The following is a 13,972-nucleotide window of genomic DNA, read 5'->3' on the forward strand; positions in this document are numbered from 1 at the left end:
GGATAAAGAAGCATGTGTTCTCGCCATCTGCGAAAGAACGGAGTAGAAGTTCAATTAGCATTGAGAAGTCAAATCGCACGACAAAGAAGAATAGATGTGAAGTTATTCCTAAACTCTGTAGCCTCTGGGGGATAAGCACAGACGACTCCGTACCAATCTCTCAGACACTAGCTGCAATTTTCCTAAGTCCAATTCACTCCGTGGCCTATCCAAAACTCACCCGAGCCCTCGGGGCTCTAAACCAAACATGCATGCAAGTCTAAATACATCATACGGACTTGCCCGTGCGATCAAATCATCAAAATAACATCTACAACTACGAATTCAACCTCAAATTCCTGAAATTCCTTAAGAACATTGAAATTTCCATTTTCTCAACTAAAGGTCCGATTTGTACCAAATCAACTCCGATTCATACCAAATTTCACAGATTCGACTTATTTATTATTTTAAACCTGTACCGGGCTCCGGAACCAACATACGGACCCGATACCATCAAGAACACGCATCATTTCATTTCAAAAAGCCTTTTTATTTTCCAGCAAACAATTTTCTTTAAAAAAACCTTCTCGGGCTTGGGACCTCGGAATTCGATTCCGGGCTATGCCCAAGTCCCATATTTTACTACGGACCTTACGGGACCGTCGGATCACGGGTCTGGGTCCGTTTACCAAGAATGTTGACCAAAGTCAACTTTAATCAATTTAAAAGGCCAATTCCATTATTTTTCTAAAATTTCACATAAAAGCTTTCTGGAAACGCGTCCGGACTGTGCACACAAATCGAGGAGAGACAAAAAGAGGTTTTCAAAGCCTCGGAACATAGTTTTGACATCTAAAGAGATGACCTTTAGGGTCATCACAAAGAAGCTCCTCTGGTTCCAAGGGAGTCCACCTCGACAAACACTAATGTTATCCACGTTCCGGAGTTAACGCCGCAGAAAAACCGACCGAGGCATCCCAGGCCATGGATGAGGCCTTTAACTCATTTATCAAGGGCGTAGATGTCGGCATGCTGGAGGATTACTCTAGTTTTGGTCACCCAGAGATCCCCAAAAGGGTTCAACTAGGGTCAGATAGGCAGAGTTCGAGCCCAAAGCTCGAGAAGTTGTTTCCCACCCCGAGTGTAGACCCTGACTTGAATAAGACGGTCATGTTCACAGTACCGGTAGATAATAGCATGCTATCCGGTCTAATCAGAGTGGCCAGCTATCTCCGTTCCTTGGTAACCGAAGAGGACCAAGTGAAAATGAACGAGGTAGACGGGCCAAGCCTCTTCAGCGAGGCTCGACAGGCGTTGGACATGGAATACCTTCTTCTTTTGGTATCTTTAAAGAGTTTTTTTTTGCCTTAATAGCATTTTAGCAATTTTTCTCTCTTTATGTCTCAGGCCTTGGTTCTTCATCATGAAAGCTTTCACCGGTCCCGTATGAAGGTGAGCCACCTCGAATTCGAGCTCAAGGATCAGGTACAGCAAAAAGAGATATATAAAGCTCTCTTCGAGCAGAAGGATGAAGTCTTCAGGGACATGGCCGACTGCCCTTTCCTTCAAGCAGAGCTGGAGTAAACCCAAAAGGAGGCTTTGAAAGCGAAGCATGACCATGCCTTTCTTATTGAAAAGGTATCGAGTTCGATATCAAGAGTTTAAGTGCAAATGCTAACGCCGCAACCTCGCAGGTCCAGGAGAAAATAACCTTGATCGGCCAGCTCAGGTTCGAGATGGACAAGATCAAGGATTCAACCGACGAGCTTAGGGGAAAAAATGGACCTCCTAGCATTGGATCGAGATGCCACCAAAGAGGATCTGGCATTGACCAAAGTGTAGCTCTGAGTGATGAGAGAGAAAGCCGACAAATGGTCTTGGCTGAATGAGGAGCTCCGGGCACAGCTTCCCTCGGCCAAGGACTGTGCTGAAATCCATATTGGAAATAGATTTGAACGACGCATCTGAGGCCTAGGACATGCTGGCACCGTAGAAGAATGATGTAGAGGTAGCCGAAGCCCATGTTATAATGAAGGCCGAGTATGTGAAGTGGCTATCTCGGAGAGAGACTCTCGAGGAGATCCAAGCCCGAGGAGTTGACTCAGCGGCCGACATTGAGGAGGCCAAGAGGCTCGAAGCTGAAGCTAAGGCAAAGTTCCAGCCTGAGGGTTCGGATAGTTAGCTGGGTTCCGAGGAAGACTAGGCAGGAGATGCCTTAGCTTATTTTTGCCCCCTTTTTTTTTTGCCTTTTCGTACTCATACATTTTGTACTCTGGGGACGTTTAATAGTGCCTCTGTAAATACCTTTTGGTAAATATATATGAAATTTTCCTTCGGCTACATGTTGTGTCCTTTAATTTTTCTGTATTTGTTTATGTTTAAGACTTAGGATAAACGACTTGTGTCTTGGACATAATTTGCCATCGATGCCTTAGCATAGAATTTGACATTGCTTAAATTGTTCAATTTTCCAAAGACCGGATGAGGCCTGGGTTAAATAATAACTCCGAGTTGCTTTGACTTCGGAGGACCCGATAAAAAACAAAGTCTTTGCTAAAATATTTGAATGATTCATCCAAACACAGCTATATTTTGCCGAAGGTGGCTCTTTTCATGGCCGCAATATGAGACTGATTGAATTGGTCAGGTCGGAAGTAATATTTTATGGATTTAAATGTGTAAGGACCTTACTTTTTATGCACGAACATGGACGTCTCCGAGCCATTTATACGTTGTGATCGAAGCTCTAAAGGCTTCGTATCTTAAGTTGGTGGTGGCCTTTCATTTTGGGAACTACCTTGTAGGCTCGGTGCCTTCGGGATTTAGTAGCCCGATTTTCCCGATCTTGATGTCGGGTAGCAGTCCTCGGTTTGGGGTGACCCATAAGCTTAGGGGTCTTTAGATGGTTGTGCACGGTATTGAGGGTTCTTACTGCTTTCGTGGTTTCATGCCCCGTTTAATCATGGCCCGAGGGCGTAGAAAGTGTTGAACCCAATATTCATTCTAAGTGACTGAACGATAACATTGCTTGTGCAAATGTGAACCGATGAAACATAGAAGGCAAATTTCTTTTTATTACTTTGAATGTAGTTCAAGTAATTGAAGATACAAAAGCAATCCGCCATGGCAAGAATGAGCTATGTGGGCACGGTTCATTTGACCTTTTGACCCTTATAATAAATCCTAATACTCAAGCCTTCTCGTTCAATGTCGAAAAGGAGTGCCTTCTAATCTTCGAACTTAGGTCTTCAGTTCTTGACTCAGGGTGTGATAGTCCCCTAGTATTCAAGACTGAATTCTGAGGGCTCGAATATTATCTCCGATACGCATGATCCATAATCTCTACTATTAGACCGATATTCAAAAACTAGTGTAGCACGTTTACTATTGCCTCGTTAAACCCTTGCCGTAAAACCCACTTTGAGAAAAAATCGAGCGAAGGGAAAAAGAGTGCAACACGTACTTTCAGACCAAATCCTTGCATTTGACTTCAATTCAACGGCTGCATAGGTTAGTTCAAAGCATAATAAGCCATAAAAAAATTCATGTGTTCACACCTTAGAAGTAGTACCGCTTTAAGTGTGCCACAGTCCAGTTGTTGGGCAGTTGTACGCCATTTCGGAATTCAAGTTGGTTCGAGCCTTTCCCGGTTATACCGGTGACTCTATACGGTCCCACCCAGTTCGGTCCTAACTTCCCGTCATACGGGTTCTTGGTATGTAGTGTGACTTTCCTCAATACCAAGTCCCTCATTTGGAAGTGTTGAAGGTTTTCCCTTCGGTTGTAGTATCTTCCCATTGGCTGCTTTTAAGCTGCTAACCAGACTAAGGCGGCTTCTCGCCTTTCGTTTGCTAAGTTTAAACTTATGTACATGGCCTCGTCGTTCGATGTCTCCGTAGCATATTGGAACCATAAGCTCGGTTCTCCCACTTCTATTGGAATCAAAGCCTCTGCGTCATAGATGAATGAGAATGGTGTTTCACTGATACTTGACCTTGAAGTTGATTGATATGCCCATGGGACCTCGGTAAGAATTTCTTTCCACTTCCGTTTTGAGTCAGTCAATCTCTTCTTCAGGTTCTGCGATATAGTTTCATTTGTTTACTCCGCTTGACCGTTCGCGCTGTAGTTGTAAGGGGTCGACAAAATCTTTTTGATTTTGTGATCTTCAAAGAACTTATTGATCTTACTACCAATGAACTGCCTCCTATTGTCACACGTGATCTCGATTGGTATGTTAAACCGGCGTATTATATGATCCCAGATGAAGTCGATGATCTCCTTTTCTCTAACTTTCTCGAACGCTTGTGCTTCAACCCACTTGGAGAAGTAATCGGTCATAAGCAAGATGTACTACACCTTACCGGGTGCCCACGGTAAAGGACCTATGATGTCTATTCCCCATTTCATGGACAACCAAGGGGATAGGACCGGGTGAAGCAGATCCCTCGGTTGTCAGACATCGGGGCATGCCTTTGACATTCGCTACATTTTTTAACAAAGTCCTTCGCATTCTTTTCCATATCGATCTAGTAATAACCGACCCTGATCAATTTCCAAACCAATGATTCCCCTTCTAATGGTTTCCCCAAGTACCCTCGTGGACTTCCTTCATCACGTAATCGGTCTCCCCAGGACCCAAGAACCTTGCTAATGGTCTGAAAAACGATCTTAGATATAGTTTTCCTTAAACTAAGCTAAATGCGTTAGTCCTAGTTCGAAGGTCCTTCGATTCATTGGGGTTCGATGGAATCTTCCCCTTCTAAAGGTAGTATATGTATTTGTTTCTCCAATCCCAAGTCAAACTTGTTGAGTTTACCTCGGCATAACCTTTCTCTATTATCGAGTTCATCAATTGCACTACTGTTCCGAAATTGAATTTATCGGAATCGACTGACGACCCTAGATTAGCCAATGCTCGCCCTCATTATTCTGATCCCGGAGCACGTGTTGTAGTGTCCACTCCTTGAACCGATGTAACATCACTTGTAATTTATCCAAGTATCTCCACATCCAATTTTGTTTGACTTCAAATGTTCTGTTAACTTGGTTAACAATGAGGAAGGAATCTCACTTGGCTTCGATCACCTCAGCCCCAGGCACTTGGCCAATTCTAGACCTAAAATCATACCCGTTAATGGTTTTAGTATGATTCCCAACCGAGAACCTTTCGCGTTGGAAGCACCATCCATGAATAGGGTCCAGATCCTTGAGCTAGTCCCGAGGCAAGTAATAATTCTTTCTCGACCTCGGGGATCAAGGCCGATGTAAAATCGGCCATAAAGTCTGCCAAAATCTGAGACTTTATAGATGTTCGAGGTTTGTACTCAATATCGTACCCGCTACCCTCTACGGCCATTTATCTAGCCGACCTGAAAGCTCGAGTGTATGCATTGCATTCCTTTGCGGGTACAAGGTCACGACACATATAGGGTGACATTAAAAGTATGGTATAGCTTCCTAGATGTGCTTAACAAGGAAAGCGCTAATTTCTCTAGGTGTGGATACCTCATTTAGGCATAACCGAGGGTTCTACTAACACAATAGATAGGAAATTGCGTACCTTCTTCTTCCTAGACTAGGACACCACTTACCCCGCTACCTCGGAGACTGCCAAGTAAAGGTACTGCTGCTCGTTCTCCTTCGGGGTGTGCATCAAAGGAGGACTTGATAAGTATCGTTTGAGTATTTCTAAATTCTTTTGGCATTCCGGGGTCCAAGAGAAGTTATTCTTTTTCTTTTGCAATGAGAAAAATCGATGTCTCTTATCCGATGACCTATAAATAAATCGCCCCAATGCGGTTATCCACCTGGTCAGCCTCTGTACCGCCTTTACGTTGTCAACCACGGTGATATCTTTTATGGCCTTTCTTTTATCCAGGTTGATCTCTATTCCTAAGTTATATACCAAGAAGGCGAGGAACTTGCCCAAGCCGATTCCGAAGGCACATTTCTCCGGGTTCAGATTCATATTGTATTCCCTTAGTATGTCGAAGGTTTCCTGTAAATGTTTTGAACGGTCCTCTGCTCGCAGGGACTTAACTAACATATTGTCAATATAAACCTCTATTGATTTCCCTATCTGTTCCTTGAACATTCAATTAACTAGGCGTTGATATGTGGCACCAACATTTTTTAACCCAAACGGCATCACGTTATAATAATAAGTGCCGAATTTAGTTATAAAAGATGTCTTCTCTTGGTCACCCGGGTCCATCCGTATTTGGTTGTACCTGGAATAGGCATCGAGAAAGCTCAGTGTCTTATGCCCAGGCGTTGCATCGATCATTCGGTCGATGTTAGGCAAAGGAAAACGAATCCTTCGGGCATGCCTTATTCAAGTCCTTGTAATCTACACACATTCTAAGCTTGTTTCCTTTTTTAGGTACAACTACTACTTAGCTAGCCAATCCGGGTGTTTAACCTCCTCAATGGAACCTATTTTTAAGAGTTTAGATACCTTGTCTTTGATGAATGCGTGCTTGATTTTGGACTGTGGCCTCCTCTTCTATTTAATCGGGTGGAATTTCTGATCTAAGCTCAATTTGTGAGTTGTTATCTCCGGTGGGATTCCTGTCATATCTAAGTGGGACCAAGCAAAACAATCGGCATTTGCCTTAAGGAAATCAATGAGTTTTCTCCTGAGCTTCGTGGTTAATCTCATGCCCAGGTATACCATTCTGTCTGATAGGCGCTCGATCAATATGACCTATTTTAGTTCCTCGATCGTTGACTTGAAGGCATCATTATCATCAGGTGCGACAAAGGATCTCGAGACCCCGAAGTCATCTTCCTGATCCATTGGGTGTTCCTCCTATTTTTCCGGCCCGGTCGGGGTCAGGACCAATGATTGCTATTTGGTGCTTTTCTCTTCGACTAGTCCCTCACTTTTTGATGTCGTGATTGCGGGCACCGGGATTACTTCCTCGACAACGAACATCTCCTTTGTGGCCAGTTATTCTCTGTAGACCATTTTGATCCCACTTGGCATTGGAAACCTCAACGCTTGATGCAAGGTCGATGGTACCGCCCTCGTAATGTGGACCCATGGTCTCCCGAACAAGGTGTTGTACCTCATACGCCCCTCGATTACATAGAACTTTATCTCATGGGTGGTTCCGGTTGTGTTAACTGGCAGGGTGATCTCACCCTTCGTTGTCTCGCATGCCATATTGAACCCGTTCAATACTCGAACTACTGGTACGATCTGATCCAATAGCCCCAGTTACTCCATGACTCTCCATCGGATGATGTTGGCCGAGCTACCTGGATCAATTAACACACGATTAACTCGGCACTTATAAGTACAGATATTACCAGTGCATCGTTGTGAGGTTGAATGACGCCCTTGGCATCCTCGTCGCTAAATGAGATGGACCCCTCTGGAACATAATCTCGAGTTCATTTTTCTCTTGTGATAGAAACTTTGGTGAGTTTTATCATTAGTCCTTGTGGAACATCTACTCCTCCGCTGATCATGTTAATCACATGTTGAGGTTCTTCCTGCTTGATTTGTTTGTTGGCGTCCCTGCTTTCGAAATGGTTTTTGGTCCGCTCACTTAGGAATTCCCGAAGATGCTCGTTGTTGAATAGACGAGCCATTTCTTCCCTTAACTGTCTACAATCCTTGGTTCTGTGACTGTGAGTACCGTGATATTTACATATCAAATTGTGATCCCTCTGTGGTGGATCGGATTGGAGTGGCCTTGGCCATTTGGTCTCCTTGATGTGACCGATGGATGGCACTATACTCTCTGTATCCACGTTGAAGTTATGTTCTGATAGTATCGGGGCATCTCTGCCCCTAGGTGATCTATCGAAACCATTTCTATTCACCAAACCTATCAGTTGCTTAGACCCTGGTCGCTTCTCCTATTGTTCCTGGTTGGGTGGCAATTGGGCTGTTTCCCCTACTATCTGAGCTGTATGGCTGATATCGATATCGGGGTAGCCTCAGCTCCTGATCCAGAATTCTTTTAGACATGTCGTTCGCTCTATTGGGATAACCAGAACCCAAGGGAGATCCAAGATGGTCATCCTCGACTATGATCTTTCACTGGTACCTGTTGTGGACATCGGCCCAGGTAACAGCATAGTCCTCTACCAAGTTTTGCTTCAAAATTGGTTAGAAGCAACCAAACGTTGGGGGTTGAGTCCTTGAGTAAACACCTGAACGGCCCAATCGTCTGCAACCGTGGCAGGTCCATCCCGTTTCATTTGGAACCTCGACACGAACTCCCTAAGCATCTCGTTGTCCCTTTGCTTGACTTTAAACAGGTCCGATTTCCTCGTCTCAACTTTGATAGCATGGACATGGGCTTTAACGAAGGCATCTACAAGCATAGCAAACGAATCAATAGAATTTGAAGGTAAGTTATGGTACCATATCTTTGCTACCTTGGATAGAAACTTTGGTGAGTTTTATCATTAGTCCTTGTGGAACATCTACTCCTCCGCTGATCATGTTAATCACATGTTGAGGTTCTTCCTGCTTGATTTGTTTGTTGGCGTCCCTGCTTTCGAAATGGTTTTTGGTCCGCTCACTTAGGAATTCCCGAAGATGCTCGTTGTTGAATAGACGAGCCATTTCTTCCCTTAACTGTCTACAATCCTTGGTTCTGTGATTGTGAGTACCGTGATATTTACATATCAAATTGTGATCCCTATGTGGTGGATCGGATTGGAGTGGCCTTGGCCATTTGGTCTCCTTGATGTGACCGATGGATGGCACTATACTCTCTGTATCCACGTTGAAGTTATGTTCTGATAGTATCGCGGCATCTCTGCCCCTAGGTGATCTATCGAAACCATTTCTATTCACCAAACCTATCAGTTGCTTAGACCCTGGTCGCTTCTCCTATTGTTCCTGGTTGGGTGGCAATTGGGCTGTTTCCCCTACTATCTGAGCTGTATGGCTGATATCGATATCAGGGTAGCCTCAGCTCCTGATCCAGAATTCTTTTAGACATGTCGTTCGCTCTATTGGGATAACCAGAACCCAAGGGAGATCCAAGATGGTCATCCTCGACTATGATCTTTCACTGGTACCTGTTGTGGACATCGGCCCAGGTAACAGCATAGTCCTCTACCAAGTTTTGCTTCAAAATTGGTTAGAAGCAACCAAACGTTGGGGGTTGAGTCCTTGAGTAAACACCTGAACGGCCCAATCGTCTGCAACCGTGGCAGGTCCATCCCGTTTCATTTGGAACCTCGACACGAACTCCCTAAGCATCTCGTTGTCCCTTTGCTTGACTTTAAACAGGTCCGATTTCCTCATCTCAACTTTGATAGCATGGACATGGGCTTTAACGAAGGCATCTGCAAGCATAGCAAACGAATCAATAGAATTTGGAGGTAAGTTATGGTACCATATCTTTGCTACCTTGGATAAGGTTACCCCAAATTCCTTCAGCAGCACCAACTCAATCTCATCCTCCTCGAGGCCGTTGCCTTTTATCACACACATATAGGAGGTCACATGATCGTTTGGATATGTGGTTCTGTTGCATTTGGGAATATCGGGCATTCAGAACCTTTTCGGAATTGGCTTTGGTGTAGCACTCGGGGGAAAGGTTTCTGAATTAACTTTTTGGAATTCGGTCCCTTCAATATCGGGGGTGCTCCCGGGATCTGATCGACCCTCGAATTGTAAGTCTCCACCTTCTTATCATTTGAATTTATCTTCTTTTCGCCGGATTCCACCTGTTTCGTCAGTGCTTTGAGCATTTTCATCACCTCAAAAGTTTCCCCGAGTCGAGTCCCGTCTGGTTTGGTGATAATCCATTCTTCTCTCTGACTATCTTCTCCAACCCGTTTGGGTTCAGCCGCATAGTGTGGGTGATTTTGAATCTGCAGTTGTGCCATTGCAACTTGCTGAGCTTGTAGCATCTCAAAAATCAAATGTAAGCTAACTCCATTACCTCCCCTTTGGGCACTTCGCGAGTCGATGGCTAGGGTGCCCCGTGAATGTTGTTTTCATGATCATTCGGTATGTTGATATTCATAACAACATGTGAATTGGCGTCGACTGGGTCAGCGATTGGGATGCCATTAGGGTCAACAGGGGGCACACCGTTGCTTGGTACACTACAAGAAAAGAGATCTTTAACGACCACGTCTTCACGAAAGGAAATTAATCCAGTCGTTATATGTGTACTTATAGCGGCCGATATTTATTGTGGTCATTAAAGTTATTTTTTTACTGTAATTTTTACGAGGGAATTATTTTTGGTCCTTCAAATTGTGTCAATCCCCTCGTTAAATCTGAATAAAAATGAAAAACAAGTGCTAATTTTTCCCTCCTTTATTTTCTCAACCAACTATTCGCACATAACCCCCAAATTAAAAAAACCCTACAATCTTTCGCCTAATGCTATCCTAAAATATGCACAACAACTTCAGCAAAGAAGAGGCAAAGAATGACGAACCAATAGGGCTCTCGCTGCAACTGGCCACTACTTGATCGGCGAAGAAGTTCAGAAATCAACACTATATATACAGAGCAGAGCAAAACAACAGATAATCACAAAAAAAATTGGGCTTCTGTACGTAGCTTATAATCCGTCTTCTCTGGTGAATCTGTGTCAATGCTAATAGGATTCCGTTCTCCTTCTCGTCAAGGTAAACTCAAGTTATAAACTACCCTTTAATGTTGTTGTTTTATGTTTTGGACTGATTTTCAACTTGTACATGGAGTTTTCGGCTGAAATGTTGGTGGCATTTTGGAGCTAGTTTTTCTAGGTTTTAGTTTTCCTTTTACTGTTGCATTTTGGGGATGTTTTGGAATTATTTTGGAGCTAATGTTGAGCTGATTTTGTCCAGAAAAGCAACTGGTTTGGGATGAGTTTAATCGATAGGAAGAGAAAAGATGAAATTAGGTGTTGGGATTTTAGAGAGAGGGTAACGATGGGCTTGGATGATATTTGGATGATTTTTCCTTCTGCCTTTTCGTCTCTTTTTGTAGGCTTCTTTTCCGATCTCCTCCCTTTGTTCTCTCTCTGTCACTCTATCTATACCCCCCCTGTTTTCGTCCGTCAAGTTATAATGGTGAGTCTGTGTTGCTAAACTTGTAGTAATAACTATTTTGAAATCGCGTCTTTTTTTTCCTCTCTGCTTTTCAAATGTTGGATTTCTTCTTAGAATTATATGTATATTTTCCAGATTTATAGGTACATTGACGCCCTTTATTGTGAGGCTTCTTGTAGTACCTCTGTTATTTGTTTGATTGCTGGAAGATTAAGATTTAAGAATCAAACATGCATGTAGGAATTAAATTTGCCTTTTAATTTGTAACAATATGTGTTTAAATGTGGTGTTCCTTAGTTCTTCAAGTCCATAATCTTTCTCTTCTTTCTTGTTCCAACAGTGTTTTAATTGGTTAATGTAGTTGACGAGTGGGATTAGTTTTGTTTTGTTCTTTACATCTTCTTAATCTCGAAAGAGATGATCGTCTTTGCTAAGGAAATCTAGAAAATAACTATACAATAATTAAGATCTGCTAAGTCGGAGATGCCACTTACCTGTTTTGGTAAAGTGCTTTTTGCATGTTCTGTGTGAATTTCAAGTCACATTATTCGGTCAACTAAAGTTAGCATATTTTAGTTCGTTTATGTAGTAGACCTCTGGTTATATGAATTGGATCAAAAGAACATTCATTTTATCATAATCTCTGAATTGTAAATATATCAATATAGTTGAAGTACTGCAGAAAGTAACAGTACAAAATTCACTATGTTTTTTCCATGATAAATCATCATCATCCTGTGCTGATTAATTAAAAGCTCTGAGCAGTACTTTTAACCAGGAGATTGAGGGGGAAGTCGCATGTTTTAATTTGGTTTAGGACAATAACCTGCTTTAGTCTCTGCTTTGTCTGACTTTGCTCTCTTCCCATATCTTGAATCAATGAATGCACTTTGAGCTTATCCTTGTCCATTTCGATCAGACATCTATCTGAAAGAATCTCAAGTCCTACTACTGAGAAAAAATCACATCCATCAAGTATTGTAACTACATAATCTTTATCCTTTCCAACAAACAAACAGACAATATCGAGGAATAGATTCTGTACATCATCATCTAGCAGTAAATCATAGCTGATTCTGAGTTTTTCCAGGATCTTATTGTCAGGGATTGCCTTTAGTTTCCTTAATGCACATTCCCACACCTCTATACTTCTGTCATAAAGATAAGAACCTAAAACTTTGAGAGCCAAAGGAATCCCTTTACAATGAAGTATCACATTTTCTGAAAGGTCCTTATGATCTTCTGAAGGTTGTTCTTTTCCAAAAGCATACCAACTAAAGAGTCGAATTGATTCTTGAGCATTCAATGGCGTGACCTTATACATCTTACATCTGCAGACCTCTCTAACATCAAGTAGGTTCTAATTTCTGGTTGTAATGATAATTTTACTACCCGAATAAAACCATTATCGTATCCCAAGTACAGCATTTAACTGAGCTCTATCGTTTACATCATCGAGAACAAGAAGAATTCTTCTACAACGAGTGGCCTCTTGAATCTTGCTGACTCCTTCATCGACATTGTTATCAAAACTGTATTGCTGTAAAATTAATAAAACAATAAACTTTCTGAAAAACAGAAACAGAAAGTTAGTAGAACTAGAACGCCAAAATATATTCCGAAAACAGTATAGTAATTTCAAAAAAAAATTTGAAAATAGTATAGGAATAAATCGAGCCCACTGAATACACAGTGTATTCTTAAGAAAATTATTCCCCTCAAGTACCCGATAGACATTGTATATATTCTCAACCTTCTTCCTCGGAATATTTGAAACAAGTTGTCTTTGTATACTTACAAGACCATCATGTCTTTCTGAAGTTTTATTTACATCAGCAAGAAAGTTGCTGCCATCAAATTTGTCAAAGTTCATATTGTAAGCTGTCTTAGCTAGTGTAGTTTTACCTATACCTCCCATCCCATATATAGCCATAATATCAATACTACTTGATCCATCTTGCAACCAGAGATTGATTTCTCTAACTCGAGAATCTATTCCAACTGGATGGAGAGAAACACTTAAAACTGCGCGATTTAGTTTTCCTGCAACCACCTTCACAATCTCTTGAATAAACTTTGACTCACACCTGAAATTGGATTATATTCAATACCATCTAAAGTCAGGAATAAAGCACATACTCTGCAGTGGAACAATTTGAAATCCACTAATATAAAACTACCTATTGTCGACGCCCCCTTTTTCTAAAGCGAAATCGGGTTTACGATATTTGGGAAGACAACTATATTCCCGTTTGGGAATTGGGTTTTTGGAATTGAAGAGTCGCCACCTAATGATTGAGTGCATTAGGACACTAAGAAGGATTTTTGAGTTGGAAAACCAGAGTTCGGGTAAGGGCTAGAAATTATCTCAAGGGGAAGGTGTTAGGCACCCCTCAAGATCCACTAGTGTGGTTCCCGGCCATGCTATGTTGTGACTTTAATGCAAATAGATACACAAAGGATTTTACACATAAGGGTTGCAAATAAATACATGACAAGTATGTGGGGTCAAGGTCTAAATAATCTACAATTTGTTTAAAAGGGGGACTAAACGCAGAAAATTAATCAATATATTGAATAAACAAAGAAAAAAGATCTGGAAGAAAAGGCATAATGCAGTAAAATTAAAGAGGAGTTTTAAGTAGTGGAAAAGTCAGGATTTCATTGATATTAAAAAAGTTGTATAAAAAAAACAAAGGTTCCTAGGTTTATAAATCACATGGATCATCCAAACAACACCGGTAGTCGATTGTACGCATAGTGTTATCGTGCGATCATCATCTCCATGTCTACCCTTCCCACCCTGTTAAGGTATTAAGCGCGAAATAGTCTCGTGTACTTATTGCATGCTATTACCCGTCCCACCTATCAGTCCTGGAGGCTTTTAGGACTACTAATCCTAAAGGGAAGAAGCTTGGCTTTTCAGAGGTTTAAAAAGGTTAAAATACTAAGGCGTCAAACAAAA

The 13,972-nt window shown here is 41.9% G+C and overlaps 1 pseudogene; it reads right to left on the reverse strand.

Annotated features, from left to right (window-relative positions):
• Window positions 1-9,082: 9,082 nt before the first annotated feature.
• Window positions 9,083-13,094, reverse strand: LOC109220089 (annotated as a pseudogene).
• Window positions 13,095-13,972: the final 878 nt, after the last annotated feature.

Source organism: Nicotiana attenuata, unplaced genomic scaffold, assembly GCF_001879085.1.
Source record: "Nicotiana attenuata strain UT unplaced genomic scaffold, NIATTr2, whole genome shotgun sequence".
In the NCBI taxonomy this organism is placed as follows: Eukaryota; Viridiplantae; Streptophyta; class Magnoliopsida; order Solanales; family Solanaceae; genus Nicotiana; species Nicotiana attenuata.